We start from the raw sequence: 16,691 nt of genomic DNA on the forward strand, positions 1-16,691 counted from the left end.
TGTTCATCTTTGAAACAATTCTTATTTTTGGTGCTGAGCATGAACCCAGGGCTTTGTGCATTCCCTCTGCCACTGAGCTACACTGCTGCCCATGTGAAGACAGTTTCTTAACGGAGAGATGTGTTACCAAAAACACATGGTGGGTGGGACTGAATCATGGGCTGGACAAAAGACATAATTACTACTAACTGAAGGAAGTTTAACCTAAATCTGGGTGATAAAGTTTGACCCAAAGAAGCCTCCACACATGGTGGAGTTCACCATAGCTTGATGTATAAACCAACCTAACATGAACATATGATACCTTTGTAGCCAAGCAACTGAGTCTCAGCCAATCATAGCACTCATGCTCTAGCCAATCAAGCTGCCAACTTTTCAGACCTCTCCATATAAGGAAATGCACCATCAGTTGCCTGTATAAAGCAAATGCTGAAAACAAGCAGCCAGGTTGTTTCTGTACCTCACATCCTCTTCTGTCTGTAAATAAAACTTCAGTACCTGGTGGGGTGGGGCATTCCAACCATCTTTGATCTGGAATGCTGCCCTGTTCTAGAAAGTTTTTTTTTTCTTCTTCAAGTAAACCTTGTTAAATTTAATTGGTCTCAGTTTTCCTTTTTAATAAAGCAAGTTTCAAGATTTTAATTGGCTTTTTATTCACAATTCCAGAATCAGGCAGCCTTCAGAATCAGAATAAGTTCAAAGAACTCTGCAGCTGCCACATAGCCAGGCAATATTTATGGTTCAAGAATGAAGTGAGGTATAGAGAGAGACAGAAGTGAGGTACAGAGCTTAATTGGTTTGTCATTTTTGAATCTCTTGGCTGCCTACAATTAACTAAAGCTCTGCTGCTGTAATAGTCAGAAACTCAGCCACTTGTTATATGACTATGCTCCTAAATTAATTAGTTTCATTTTGAGTGAATGACTCTGTAATTGGTTTGGGGTGTTAGGCCTATTACAGGAGCCTAGTCCAAATCAATGGTGTCTTGCACAGTTTTATTTGAAAGGTTGTAGTTTGTGAACCATTTGCTCCAGAATGAACTTCAGCTTGGACACAACGATTAGGAGCTTTTAATTTGTCTTTTATGTATTTTTGGTTATAGTAACAGCAATGAAACACCTTCTCATTGCTATTGGCATTTTTTTCCCTTTGAACATGACCTTGTAATTTCCAATGTGGCTAAAGTTTCAGTAAAAGACAAACTGAAAAATTCTCCACAGAAGACTTTTTGAAAAGGAATATGTCAAAATGTGTTAAATGTAAAGAATACATGTAAACTTTGATCTACTGATTTTATTTCCAGGAATTTAACCCACTGAGGGTTATATTAAAGTATGTGCAAGGAAATTTATTTATTATGTATCATAGTGAAAATTGGGGCATATCGAATGCTGGGCAACAGGGGGATTGTAAAATATTGTAGAGACATAAAGGAGATTATTGTGTAACCATTGTGAATTGTATTGTGGAGCCTCATTGATATGGAAAAATGGTCACAATATAATGAATTATTGATTGTTTAAGACAGCAAGCCACAGACATTATACATAGTATGATTCTATTATTGTGTATAAAAAATGCAAGTTTAAATATTGAAAACAAAATGAAGGACCACTCACTAAAACATTAACAGGGCTTATTTGTGAAATGGGAACAGAGGTGATTATTTTTAGTATTTGTGGGTGCTGAATAACTGCAGGCCCTGGGAAATACTTTGCATATATGATCTCCTGCAATCCTGAAGTCAGTGATGTGTTGTGGGTATGTTTATCTCCCACAGTCTCGGGGCCCTGAGGCTTTCGTATGTGCACACTTAGAAATGGGCAAAGTGGGCTTCAGACCAAGGGGCGTCTGACCCAGAATTTGTACAGCTATCTTGCATGGCATATGGATTCTCTTTATTCATGCTAATTTATTTATTCTTGCTCTAAAGTATTACTGGATTTTTGAAGAACACTGAGTATAAGTACATGGAAAATGCTGAATTGCCATGCAGTGGATTCAACCATTTCTTACTTTTATGGCTGTTTCTGGGAACTTGCAACTTCCTGTCCTTCCTGTTAGCCTGACGGGTTATTCACAAAGCCTCAGGAGGGCAGAAAGCATTCCTCTAGGCTACTGCAAAGGGTGACTGTTCCCTGTGCCTTTACACCTGTAGCCTAGTCCTCTAAAATTGTGTTCTTTAAAACAAAAATAAAATAAAATTGTGTTTTCCAAGATGAGTAATAGTCATAGATACTTTTAAGGCAAATTCTCTCTCTCCAAGAGATGGTCTGACCCCAAGAGCTTTTTTGAATCAGTGCAGGTTATTAGTTGGTTCTCAATACACTATCTATCTTGCCCTTCCTTATTGGTTTCAGGGTCGTCACCATCTTCTCTCAGGAATAAATAAGAAGTCCCAGCACTCTGGGAGGCTAAGGCAGGAGAATTTTAAGTCTGAGCTCAGCCTGGGAAACTTAGTGACTGTCTCCAAATATAAAATTGAAAAAGGGCTGGGGATGTGGTTCAGTGGGAAGCTGGGGGCTCAATTTCTAGTGCTGAAAAAGAAAAAAAGTGACTAGGAATAGCACTAGTCCAGGGAGAGAATGCAAATTTATTAAAATTACAACCTTAAATCTTCAGTGCTTACGTACCATTTCTATTGCAAATGAATTACCACCTGGATTTAAACTTCATGATACATTCCTGCATTCTAGGCTACAGATGCTCTGCAAATGATGGCTATTAAACCTTGACATTTCCATTCCCCAAACAAGGTGAACTGTTCTTGCTGCTAAATTGCTCTTTAGGATAATGAGCCCAGCCACACAGGTCTCTGATCATCTCGCCACTTGGGTTTGTGCGATTACCGGGTTGCAGTGCGTGGTCAACACAATCATTATTTTTCAGACTGATTTTGTCACATCCTTTGCTCCCAGCTGCTTGCAAACAGAATGGGGGTAAATTCATCTTTCTTAGGAGCTGTGCAAATCATTATTTTATTTATTGAATGCTGTTGAAATGGTCCGCTGGGAGAGGATGCCAGATCACAGCTAGACAGGTAGGGTTAAGGAAGGCTATTACAGGAAACGTGAAAAATCTTGAAATCCAGGTGAATTAAAAGTGATCACGAAGATAAATCTAGTTATTGAATTGGGAGTTTAATGGTCATCACTGGCTGAATCATTCTGGAGTAGGCAAAAATCATGTCGCACAGTGAAGGGTAATAATGTACATACTAACTGGGGATGGGTTGGGGGAAAGAAGGGATGGTATATAATGGTAGCTTTGACCTCTTTGTGGTTCCCACCCACTTATCCAACCATTTAATAGTATTTGTTAAACTCTACAGTTGTGACGATACAGACATAAGCACAGCCAACCCCACTAATCTCATGGGTCCTAGAATTTTCTGGGTGGTTGCTATTGTGGTTTATATCCCGATGCCCCCCTAATGCCTCCGTCAAACCTAGGGGAGGCCTTTGGAAGGTGATTGGACAATGGGACCAGTTATAGCCAATGCGCTGTTAGGGGGTGGGGTCTGGTTGGAAGAGGAGGTCACTCGAGATGTGACCCGGAAGGGTTTCTCTTCCTCCTGGGCTCCTCCCTTTAGTCTCTGCTTCCCGGGCACCAGGCTGTGGGCGGCTTTTCCTCTTTTCCTCCATGGAGCTGGACTCTTCTCACCATGAAGTTGCGCCCTGGAGCCAGCCGACTGTGAACTGAAACCTCCCTAAAATGTAATCAAACTAAACCTCTCTTTCTTTCAGCTGTGGGTTGGGGGTTTTGGGCCCATCAGCGTGAACGGTGACTGAGACAGTTGCTGAATGTTTGGTTGTGTCTGGTGACCCAGCAAGAGCATGCACGGCTCTCCTCCCCGCACCCACACAGACACAGGGCCCTGTGACCTTGGGAATGAGTGGAGAGGGCGGGGAGGGAAAAGAGTTGGCTTTCCCGGCCGTACAGAATGTAGGCTGATTGCTATATTGAAAATCCTCTGCGGTCCCTGATTTAGACCAAAGGGGGACTTTACTGGACTGCTGTCTTTCTGTAATATTTTTAAACTTCAGTTGTGATTTTTAAGAGGCTGGGCCAGATGCGACCAGTGCGGAGAAGCCTTACCCTTTCTGCTCTTCTGCCTGCGGTCATAGAAGGACGCTCACTGCTCTAGTACGTGTTAAACAGTGAACCTTCCCAGTTCCACAGATTTATTCAATGTAAAAACAGCATTCAGCAAAAGAATAATTTTCAACGATAACCCTTAAAACAACGAACGATTTTCTGCCTTTCCCACCAGAGTGGACATTTTCTTTGTCAACTCTTCAAAATCCTGCTCTGAGATTCGAAGTTTCCCAGCTGCTTGTTGATCTCCACCCAGCCTCAAGTCTCTATCCAGGCTCCATCCAGGCTGTGTGGCTTCCGCACTTCCTGCCAGTGAACCTCTGTGTAAGGAGCAGTCAGGCTGTGGTTTTGGAGAGTGTTCTTTCAGGAAAGACAAAGCGTGATTTCTTGCTCTTGAAATCTCTTCCTGGGTCCTAGGGTGGAGCTGACGAGAGTGTTTAGCAGAAGAAAAGCAGTTTTCACATGCAGGTAGGAGCCCTGCTGCAGCACAGAGACCTGGGATCCACACCGCCTGGACACACTGGTGCAGTAAGGTAAGCAGTAGGCAGAGCAGAGTGCGGCAGCTGTGGAAAAGCAACTGCTGTGCATGGGGAAGCTGAGAGGATGAGACTTATCCTGACACGGTCAGGGTAGTCCTTTTGCATCTACTGTTTCCAAGGACCTTTAGTTCAAAATAATCCTCATGCCCAAAGGCCAGATTTCAGGGTGACCTTTTGGATGTATGTTTTATTTTCTTATTTCGTGTTTGGTTTCAGAGGAAAAAATATTTTGGAGGATGAAATGGGTGCAGAAGCCTCAAGGATCCAATACTTACATTGTAGTTTGGAAGGGAGGGCCCTGTTCTGTTTTCTTTTCCTGAGGTCTTTGGAGACTCGATGACTTTTGGGTCCGAGCCACTCGCCAACACGGGGAATGGGGTGGCCGTACCACCTCTTGGGCAATCACAGTTTGTCCACACTCTGAAGAGCCTTGGTCCACCTGGCAGCCTGTGGTTTCCTGCAGAGAAGCAGGCACAGCTTAGTGCCACACAAAGGGCCAGCAGAGGGCTGTGTGGTGGACAAGCCAGGATGGCTTCCAAAGCAGCTTTCAGCAGGTTAATGTTAGGCATTTTGGTAAAATTATTTTTTCCTCTTACATTAAAAAAAAAAATCTCACTTCACAGTATTCTTATTTTTTGTTATTGACTTGCTCATAGAACACACTGTCCATATTTATAGGAAAATATTTTAAAAAATAAGTGAGTTTATAGAATTTGTTTTATCATTATGACATTTTATTGATCTAGATATATTTTTAGAATTACTGCTTAAGATTTCAGCACCTACAAATGAAGCAAGGTAAAGGAAAGTTTACAGTTTATTGATGCAAAAGGAATTCATTATTCATGAACATCTGTCCTTCTTCAAGCTGCAGCATTTAATGCCTGTATCTTTAGGTGAGTCTTGTAAAGTGGTAAATGGTATGCGATGAAAAGAATCCAGAAATGGAAGCACAGTGTTATTAGGCCAGTGTGTTCCCCAGAATTCCTACGTGGAGCACTGAAACCCACCACCTGTGTGACGGCGCCTTTCACAGGCAGTTAGGACAGGATGTGGCTGTCAGAGTGAAGTTGGGTCCCATGTATTTGGTGTAAGAAGAGACGAGAGTACTCAGAGCAACTTTGGGGTGGACGCAGGGAGAAGGTGCTGTCTACAAGCCAATGACAGAGCCCCTGAAGCGCCGCCTGCTGGCACGGTGGTGTTGGTCCCCTGTTCTCCAGAGCGGAGAAACGAGTCCTGGGAAGTCTGCCCTGCAGACTTGCAGAGCCTGGGAAGAACCCTTTATGCTCTCCCACTGAAGGTGGGAATGATCTCTTTTCAGAAACCGAGAACTGAGTCTTAAAGAGGTTAAAGAATTTATATGTGGAAGAACTGGGTACTTATAACATCTGTAACATATTACAAGTTTATTAAAATGAACCTCGCTGAATTATTCCTGTTTGCCAGGCACTGTGTGCTAAATGCCTTACACGGATTAGTGTTTTCATCTTCGCCGATGCTGTGTGATGATGGATGTGCGATCATCCTTCACCTGGTGACAGAAAAGGTTCACAGATTTGAATCAATTCCCCAAGGTCACACAGGAGCCAAGGGATGGAGCTGGCAGCGAAGCCCAGATAATCGGACTCTAGAGAATCCTGTGTTATCCATCATCTAAACTACTTTCTACTTGATCGCATCAGTGGGAGGGATGATTGATGAGTTGTAGCTCAAGGCAGAATTACATGGAGCACCTATATTAGAGCAGAAATGTAAATTCAGTGATGTATTAATCAGGGAATGGATCTTGAAGGAATTTTTAAAAGGCAAGGATGAGATGATATTTCTTATAAAACTGGCATATGCTTGGAAATATTTATTTTCAGAGCACATAAACTAGTTTTGTAATCAGTTAACTCATCAAAGGATCAACAAAAGAGAAGCCAGTAGTCCCTGAAACAGCACCATATTAACTGAATGGCAAGGTAGAGTTCTCTTTTTTCATAGGTTCATGCTAGAATCAGGGTGATGGTAACAAGGAGCCGACATCCTCCAACTCCCAAAGGTGACCAAACTATGCTACAAAACATATTCACTTGAGTACGAACCCAGAGAGACCCTAAAGTAAAATTAAACTTCATAGAATGGGCTTTGATATAATGTCCTTTCCTTCTCATACTCTAACCTCTCCAAAGAGGGCCCGATAGGCATGTGACACGTAACCATGGAGATGAGGAGGGAGTTGTTCCTGGTGATGATGGTGCGTGATACCTCTGGGTGCACCTCGTTTTCCTGCCCACAGGCCAGTTGTCCCTCTGTCACAGCCCACTTGAGTCACTGCCCAGGGGTAAAGGGATGAATGGGAATCACAGCACGTGCATGAATGAGAGCCCTGAAGAACTCAGAAGCAGGACTGACTGTTGGGCTTCCTGGATTCCAGGAAGACGTATGACTCTGTGAGCTATAAAGCCCTTTCTTGGTTAATTTTAGTATTCTCCCACTTGCCATTCATAAATGATGTATGTAACATGCCCGATGGATTTGCACTAAAATTGTTTCTAGTTTGAGAAACTTCGTGTTAGTCTTTGTTATTAAAGCCCCGAAAGCTCACAATTGAGGCTGGTTGGAGTAGCGTTTAGCCTAAATTATGTGACACAGATTTTAAGGCATTAAAAGGACGGGGATTGGAAACAGTGAAGTATTTTAAAAGTGGAGCTCTCTTTCTGATTAGTGAAAGGCCAATAGATTCTGCTTCTGACCCTCTGAAATGTATCCCTAGCAGTCAGGGGTAAGCATCCTGACTCAGCCCTTCTGAGTATTAAAATGAGAAACACTCAAGCTGACCTGTGTCGAGGTCAAGAGGAGAGATCTCTATGAGGTCTACATTGAATGTGTGAGTGAGACTCATGGTTCTTCCTGGACTCCCGTCTCAGGGCAGAGTTTTCAGGACGTCCTAACAGACCCGTTCTCACCCCTCCGAGACTGCACCACCTTCCAAGTCTAACTGTCCTGTCCTTGTCTCTTGTGCAGTGCGGTGTCTCCCTGCAGAGTCCAGAGTGATGCTCTGAAGGGCCACGCAGGCCGGATAATCTTCCCAGGGCTGCTTCTGGCCTCCCTAGAACAGTGGTCACCAGTGGTGCCCTGTGCTCGCCATCAGAGCCGAAGGTCACAGTTTTCCTTGATAATTAGAACTGCTTTTTCCAGACTCAGAGTTTGGTTCCTTCCACCTCAGTGGTTTAGAGTGCTTCCTTGTATGTTTTGTGGCTGGAATGGATTCTTTCTGTCACATCTATAAATGGTCTCCGGAATGTCAATGCGAGTAGAGTGGAGAGAAGCTAGCAGACAGTGTAACTCCAAGCTCTGAGTGAGTGGCTGCGTCCTGCAGGTGAGCGAGGCTGGCTGAGTGGCCTGGTCAGCAAGGCTTCCATGGCACCTTCTGGGCCTGCGCTGCTGGCCTCAGCAATGCCCCCAGGGAGGCTGAGGCAGGAGCAGGACCTGGTTTTGAAATGAGCTGCTGTGATCTTTCAGAAGACATTTGTGTCTTCCTAGAAACCTGGCACAGGGCTTATGACAAGGAGAAAACAATCACAAACCTTTGTCCTGGGACCCTGTCCTGCCACCACTGGGGCCTGGCTGCCAACTGGCCACGTCCTGGTGCCATCCTGAGTACGTGCCTTGGCTTAGCAGGTGAGATGTGTAGTTTCAGTGGAGCCTGGCCCATTGATACGAACTTATCTTGCTCACTGGAAAAGAGGATTCTAAGGAGATGCCACTTCTCTCTGGGTGGTGAGATCACCTTGGCCCTATATGCGGGCCTGTCCTCCGCTCCACCCGTGGCTCCATTTTTTGTCTTACTTTTTATCTCCTTGCTCCTTTATCCCGAGACAATCAGGTGATTAAAGGGGTCACCTCTGTTACCATGGAGACAGGGCTCCTGCTCCTGTGGGGGTTGATTTTCCCTCTGTATCCAGCTGTGATTCCAGCGTGGTGACGAATTTAACCAAGTGGAAACATGAGCCTTGAAATCGCTCCTCATAGTTCTCCTCCGTAGGAGAGAGGAAACCCATGGAGCAGTTTCATAATTCTGAGATGTGGCGCTGAGGAAATGTGGGATTGGGTGCTGATGCATCCTGTCGCCCTGGGGGCTCGGTCCTGATTTGCAGCTGTTTTGTTACCAGCCTTTATAGTGTCTTGTAGGCAGGAGGGGAAAACATGGTGCTCTTGTTCTGAGGGAAGGAAATGATCTGTTGGTTCCTATGAAGTAGGTGATAAGATTCTCCTGGGCCCTTTGAGTCCTCACTGGGTGCAGGGCTTTTGCTGGGCGTGGTGACACACACCTTTTATCCCAGCACCCAGGAGGCTGAGGCAGGAGGGCCACTACAAGTTCAAGGCCAGCCTGAACTTCATATTGAGATCCTGTCTCACAATAAAGAAGAAGAAACTAAATAAAAGGCTTTCCATGCCCTGTTAGGGTGCTTGCACCCTGATGCCTGCAGCATCATAAGGTCGGCCTCACTAGGGAGCCAGGCGTCTGTCTGTGCTTCTCTGGTCTTCAGCGAGGGTTCCGGAGTGCAGGAGGAACCAGAATAACCCCCAGCTCCGCCTGCTTCTCCTTGCCTGTCTGCAGGGCTGATTTCCAGGCAGTTTAGCCAGAGTCTAGACCACAGGGCAGCACCCCTGACCGGTACTCACTATGCAGGCAGTGTTTAGTTATTTTTCAGGAGTTTAGAAGCCCTTTCCAGGGCCAGGGGTTGACACCACCGACCCCTGCACTCGGGGTGGGCCGTTGTCTCACGCACGCTTTGAGGTCAGAGGCCATGCGCGTCCTGGGCAGAGCGCAGTTTGACCGCATCTTCAAAGGTTCTTACAGCCTCTGCTTCTTTATCCTTCACAGCCCAGGAGCTCTGTGCTGGGGTGGCAGATGTGAGACTCGCCGTCCTGCCTCGGCCCCTGCGGCTACCACGTGAATGCACATTTTCTTTTTGCGAGCAGGTAATCCTTTTGCAAGCTTAGCATGCAGCGTGGAGGGGAGAGGGGCCCGACTGGTTCAGCAGCATGGGTAGCTCCTCGTGCAGGTGCGAGCAGGGGGAGTGTGTGGAGGGGCAAGGACCAGAGCAAGCGGAGGCCCTGTGCGGAGCTGCCCCTCCCACCGAGGGCTGGGTGTGGACGCGCTGGCGTGCTTCGCCGAGGTCCTGCTGGAACTCGGGTCTCCCCCAGAGGAACCTCCCCGGGACCTGGGGGACACCGTGAGGGCCTTTTTCTCTTTCCTGTCTCCCCTCCACGCTTGTTTGTTCCAGCTTTCTGGGATCTGCTGTCAAATGCAATGCCTGCACCCGAATGTTTGTCCCAGGTGCGGATTCTGGAGGAATCCAAAAGAGAACCAGAGTAATTTATCAAGATTGAAGAGCTGCGACCATTTTGCCGGACCGAGAGCACAACCGCCGGGCTGTGGCCGAGTCCACGTGGTGGAGACACTCGTGTGTGTGTGTCTGTGTGTGTGTGTGCACACACGTGCGTGTCCTGGCTCTGTCACTCACCCTCCTCACAACACTGCCTTTCCACCAACTAAGCGGAGCGTGGGCTACCCAGGTAGAAAAGTTGGAAAAGGGCGCCACCTCGCAGGCCTGCTGAGAGCGCATGCGGGTCCTGGCCTGGCGATCTTGGCTGGCTGAGCTCCTTGCTCACCCTCTGGGCTCCCATAGGACCGGGGGATGGACAAGGCTTAGCTGGGGAGGAGGAGAGTGCGAGGTGGGCCTGAAGATGTGTGGATGACACCAGGGACTAAAAGCGCTCTCTTTCTCATCTGGGAGAACTCGAAATAAAATTTCATGCAAAAGTGGCAGAAGATTCATGGGACAATGGTTTCCTTGATATTCTCCTAAGGAGTTTTATCTTTCTTTCTCGCTCTCTCTCTCGCTCTCTCTCTCTCTCTCCCTCCCTCCCTTCCTCTCAATGTAAATAACCATGAAGTCTCCTGTAACAGAGAAGTCTGGGGCTTCCAAGAAGCCAAAAACTTGTTTCAAGGAAACTTCCACTTATTAAAATGCTTCTGCTTTATTGACTTTTGTGTCTCTTGCTATTAAAGAGATGTGACATCAGTGGGAACAGCAAGTTGGGCAGTGCAGAATGGATGGAGAATTGCCTTGGAAACGGGGTCCAACCAATCAGGGAGGAGACAGCATCATCCAGGAAGTCTCCCAATTGCTCCCGTGGCCATTTGGCTATAAGCGAACCCCATAACCATCCCTGTGCTCTGTACCCACTGCACAGCCCTAAATCTTGGTGAGAGTGAAGAAACTATTCTGAACTCCCAGCTCTGGGCCCTGAAGATAAATGGGACCACCTCAGCCGCGATTCCTTCCTCTGCTTCTGCAGACAGCAAGAAGGAACCCTGAAACAGCAGTCATGTTGAGCCTATGTATCTCTCCTCTGCATTTTTGCAGCACTTTCTGTTCATGGCCCAATTTTTTTAAAAATTGAGTTTATTGGTCCATTTTAGGTATACAGTACAGTTACAGTCATCATCGGGATCTTTACCTTTACATGGTGGTTCTTATTTTTCCCCACTCCCCTGCTCTCTCTTCACCCCTCCACCCTTCCCTATTGACAAAGACTTTGTTTCCATTTCTTTCTTTTCTCATATTTTTTCTTTCTTTTCTTTCCCATACCATTCCCAATTCCCCTACTCCTTTAGCCCTCTTCTTCCTATTTTACATTATCAATTTGAACCTTATTTACACTTTTAGTTTTTCATACTATTTGGTATTTACATATGTGTGCCCTATTTATTTCACTTGGGTATGGCCTCAATGTGCATCCATTTTCCTGTAAATGACTCTAGTTTCTCATTCTTTATGGCTGAGTAGTACTCCATTTTATAGAAAAACCACATCTTCTCTATCCAGTCTCCAACTGATGGGCAATTGGGCTGTCTCCAAGTTTTAGCTATTACAAACTGTGCCACTATAAATATGGGTGCACATGTATCACTGTGGTATGATTATTTTAATTCTTTTGGAAAGATACCCAGCAGAGGGATGGTTGGGTCAAAGGGAACCTCTAATCCTAGTTGTTTGAGGTATCTCCATATTGATTTCCATAGTGGTTGCCCAGTCTACACTCCCACCAACAATGGAGATGGGTTCCTTTCTCCCCTCAACCCTGCCTATATTTGTTATTAGTTGATTTCTTGATTGCTCAAGGCCTTTTGACTCTGTGAAGCACCAGCCTTGGCCCCATCCTCAGTGTCCCAGATGAGCACTGAGCTACAGGATCTGCTCAAGACCACTCAAATGAGTGATCTCAGAGGGACTGGATTCCCTGGGAGGCCTTTCCCTTTCTGCTCAGGAGCAGTCCAGCGGGACCTTGGAGGACAAAGGAATTTGGCCTCTGTTTCTCTAGAATCTGAAACATATCCTGAAAGTGTAGTGGGAGCCCAAGTGTTGAGGGGCGACATGTGGGCCCTCTCCTCTCCGTCCCATCCTCCATTTCTGTCCTCACTGAGACCCCAGGTTCTCCTTTCTGCAGCAGTCCCTCCATGAAACCTCTCTGAATGCCTCCGGACCCATGCACAGATCATACCTATCTTTCCCGAATTCCCACAGCATTTAATTCTCAGAGCAATGCACCTGGTGCGTGGCTACTTTTTGCCTCATCACCAGATTATACCTTCTTGGAGGCAGAAGTCATAAACCGATGCTCCCATTTCTCCATGTCAGAAGCAAACTGTGTAGTGATATCCATTGATACAGGAGGATTTGCAGCACCTCCTATACCACAGCTGGGTAGTGGTTGGCTTGCTTTTGGTGTATGAAGATGCGTAATATTCAGGTTTATGTGATCATATCCTTTTGTGATCCATCTAAGGTAGTAGAAGCAAGTTGCCAAATTGTGGGCTATATCAGAGCCTCCTTTTAATTGCTAGCAGCCTGCTGGTTTCTCTGTGCTAGTGCAGTAAATTCAGAAACCCGTGTTGACTGCTAGAATCTTAAGCTACTTTACTGACCCCAGTATAAGTGTGAGCTATGTATCGTTGCAAGCTTAATTCAGAGGAGTTTACAACAAACCAACCAAAAGCTCCTCATACACAGGGAGCTCCTGTCACATTGCCACCTCCTTCCCATCCTGCCTGGCTGAACCTGTCTCCCTGTGAAGAGTGCTATGCTGAACATGAGCTCACACTTGGGGGAAAGGGTCCCTGTTGTCATCTGAAGCCCCAAGACTTCTCCATCCAGTGGCCCAGAGGTGGAAGGTGCAGGAGAAACCTCCACTGCTCTCCGTGGCCACACCTGTTTCCCACCCCTTCACACTCGGTAGCTTCTCCAACCTGGAACATCTGGGCTGCACCCAGGAAGAAAAATGTGTGTGACAGCTCCTCTACTCCATTAGCACAGTAACGTCCACTCGACAACAGAAGTTCAGATTTGCAGTTACCTGGAGAAACCCCGAGGAAAGGTGAGCTGCTAACTTACAAACGCTTCCTTCCTTCTCACTGAGAAAATTGTCTTTTGGATTACCAACCATTGATGTGGGTGCTGGCCTCGAGTTCTTTTCAGGGATTGAAATGTCCTTAGAGAACAGATGAACTGTCCCAAAGGCTATGCCTGAAGATGAGCAGAAGGGGTTGGGACCCTGCTTGGGCTGCTCTCACCGGGGTCTTCAGACTCATGTGCCCCTCCTTGTTAAGGTCTCACACAGGAGCTTCCTCCCTTGCTGGGGGTGTCAGTCGGCTCCCCTCACTGTGGCAGAGGCCGGGGAGAATCTCTTAGGGAGGAAGAGGGTCACCTGGATTGGAGCTTCCGAGGTCTTAGCCTGGCCCTGTTGTGTGGGGTGTGGCGGGTACAGCCTCAAGATAGAAGTGTGCAGTGAGGAACCTTGTTCATCTTACAAGGCTGAGAAGCAGAAAGATACACGGACCAGGGCCAGGACCCAGTGTCCCTTCAAGGGCAGTGTCCTCAGTGACCATATGGCCTTTCACTGGGCCTCACCCCTGCAAGGTACCCCCAGTTTCCAACAGTGCCACTGGCTGAAGACCAGGCCTACAGCACAGGGCCTTTAGCGTCACTGCAGGTCCAGGCCAAGCAGACACCAGGCCTCCAGCAGGCATGGGGGGCTGGCGTCCTACATCAGTTTTCCGGGTATGGACAGCTTCAAGTGGCTTATTGAAAATTACATACCTTAAATGCAAGTTCTTATGAGAGAGTGCATAGACAGTTATTTTTTTTTAACAGTTCAGAGAAAGAGAAAGGATTTTATGGATTCCATGGATGCACCAGTTACTTTGTTCTTAGTTTTGCTGCATATGAATGTAAATTCATCTGAATTTTCTATATTTTAGCATGCTCACTTTAAAGTATATGGAATATTTTAAATATTGATAATACCTAGACCCAGAAAAATGTAATAAATAGTAATAAAGTGCCTCTGTTTTGGCTATAGAGTAATAATAATTTTTAAGAAAACAATTATACCCTTTTTAATGAAGGTAAGGAGCTTATGAAAATGTGCTTCTTATATTGAGCGTTTCAAATTTAATATGAAATTTGTTTTTGCCTCCAAGATGTAATGGTTTTGAATAAAAATCTGAATAATTACAAAGTCATTTATATGCCAGTAAAATCAAAGGTAAATGTTCCAAGGAAACAAAAATCAAGAGAAGATTACTGTACTCTATGTATTTATTCATGCAGATGATGTTCTTGGCTTCTCTTTTATACCTGTTGGACCTCAGTAAATTGTTTTATTTTGTCTTAATTTTTCAATCAGGATGCTAACTACCCACGACATGAAGAAAACAAGATGATCTGTCTCCAAAACCTAAATCTTTCTTTTTAGGATAAAAAAATTCAGAAAATGATGTACTGAGAAAGAAGTACTTCCAAGAAGATGAAACAAACTCCAATTCCTCATGAGGGCAACAAGAAAAACAAAAAAGGATCAAAAGCAACCTTGTCGGGATCCTGAACATTCACTGATGGGTTGCAGCTGTCAGAGGAGCTGCTACCCATGAATCTGTCCCCTGAGCCTGGAGAGGGCAGTGGCTGCTGGGTTCTTAGCTCTCCCTGCCCACATGTCCTTGCACAGCTCCTTGGCCTTGAGGTCGCTGGCACTGGGCAGCTCCAGGGAGTGTCACTGTTTGCTCCCTGCCCACCAGCCCAGGGCTCCCTCTGCTCTCCCCACCTCCTCTTTCCCAAGGCCCAGGTTCTGCCTGTGGCTCAGTGCCATGGTGCAGGGCAGAATCTCAGTCCTGAGCAGCAGGGCCTGCATGGGAGGGAGGAATCTCCCTCATCTCCAGATGGGGTGGGGCTGCGTTTCCATGCCCTCCAGAGGAAGACACTGCCACTGTGTGGCAGCCCTTCCCTCAGAGGGAAGAGGACATTTTTCATTCTGAAAAAAATCACATCACTGAAAATGACTCTGCTAGATGGACAGATACATCAACCAAAGGGATCATGTAAAATAAGCCAGCACAGTCTTCTCAGAGCCATGGCCTGGAAGTTGGGCCCTCAGCGGGGCTGCCAACAGGATCTCCCCTTCCTCTGCTGTGCAGCGGAGCTCAGGATGGCCTGGTGGCTCACGTGGGGCAGGTGGCATAGTTGGCAGGGATGAAGCCTGTGGAGGAGGACAGGGTCCCTTCTGCTTGTGCTCCTTCCCCTTGCTCTCGCTTCTTCCTGCCTCCTTGGCTGGACGTCGGCCTCCATCTGACTCAGGAGGGAAAGGCAGTGGTGGCAGGGGCCTGGGCCCTCTGGAACCAACACCAGCAGCAGTTCCAGGCATCACCCTGTTTGTGAGAAGTAAACAAACTAATTTGTTTCAGCTGCTACTTCACTGGATTTTCTGTTGCAGCATAAGTAATTCCTAACTGCAAATAGGAAATTGAACACAGGAGGCAGAAAAAGTCTGTATAGAGAGAATCCTTAAAAAAGTAAAACTAGAAATTCCATTTGATGTAGCTATTCCCCTTCTAGGTATCTTTCCAAAAGAATTAAAAGACATCACATTGTAGCAATCCACATGTACCTATGTTTATAATAGCAGAATTCATAGTAGATAAATCTTGGAAGGAGCCTGTGTATTCATCAACATGAGAGAGAAACCCTCGTGTACACTTCAGCAGACTTATCATACACTGTTCCTTTGAAAACTGTTGTAGCACAGAGATCAGAAAATATGGACAACAGTGCCAACCTTTGTACCAGTGCTTTTATAAATAAAGTTTTATTGGGATATAGTTCTGCTCTTCATTTACATATTGTCTCTGGCTTCTTTCCCACTGTATCGGAGGGTTAAGCAGTTGTGACAGCATTGTATATTCCAAAAGTAAATGTCTCCCATTTAGAGAAAAAGCTTGCCAAGCTGTGCTCTCGCATAAAGTACTCAAGCAAGAAGAGAAACGAGGAGAGAAGTTAGGATGAGTAAGTAAGTTGGTAAAGTTTATACTAAAGACGAAGCCAAGTTGAAATATGTCCCGAAGATTCCAGACCTGAAGCTTTGATGCGCTGTGCACGGAGTGTGAAGAAGAGGGAAGGCAGAGCAGGCAGGCTGATGGCAAAGCTCTCGGCTCCCACCTGCAAGGCCTTGGCTGTTGGGGATGTGCTGGGCAGTGCCTCACACCTGAGGACACACAAGGCTGGGTAGGGTTCAGCCAGGAACTGTGTGTGCTTCCAAGACCCAGTGCTTGGCTGTGGAGAGGGTGCCAAGGGTGAGCACAGAGCGGGTAGGGTTGCTGCCTGCCAGGGGAAGGGAGCCTGTCTCTGTCTTGGAAGTTTCCCCCAACCTGGCCACTGCCTTGGGAAAGAGGGGCAGTGTAGGTAGGAGCAGGCTTGCAGGAGTGGGCTTGCAAATGATAGGGGAAGGCAGACAGGTGGGAGCTATCAACAGATTAGTGCCAACTACTGGGAGTGTAAAAACAGACAGCAGAAGAACAGTGCACCTCACTCAGGAAAGACAGGCATGGTGGGGGGAAGGAGGAAGCACAGTGAATAGAAATGGGAAATGGTCCATCAGAAATAATTCCAGATGCAACAGTTATTGTAGTACCTGTTGCTGCACAAGGCCAATTGGTCTAAAGACAGA

At 46.3% G+C, this 16,691-nt stretch overlaps 1 long non-coding RNA gene across 2 annotated transcripts; it reads left to right on the forward strand.

Moving 5' to 3' along the window:
- The first annotated feature begins 3,566 nt into the window (after positions 1 to 3,566).
- LOC104874531 lies at positions 3,567 to 10,595 on the forward strand. 2 transcript variants are annotated; one of them, XR_783769.2, is made up of 6 exons: positions 3,567 to 3,716; positions 4,061 to 4,146; positions 4,274 to 4,422; positions 4,516 to 4,631; positions 9,511 to 9,608; positions 9,914 to 10,595. It is a non-coding gene; the product is annotated as an uncharacterized LOC104874531 (long non-coding RNA). The 2 variants fall into 2 exon arrangements; XR_783770.2 differs by lacking the exon at positions 4,061 to 4,146.
- Positions 10,596 to 16,691: the final 6,096 nt, after the last annotated feature.

This window comes from Fukomys damarensis, unplaced genomic scaffold (genome assembly GCF_012274545.1).
Source record: "Fukomys damarensis isolate Sample0158 unplaced genomic scaffold, DMR_v1.0_HiC HiC_scaffold_25, whole genome shotgun sequence".
Taxonomy (NCBI): domain Eukaryota; kingdom Metazoa; phylum Chordata; class Mammalia; order Rodentia; family Bathyergidae; genus Fukomys; species Fukomys damarensis.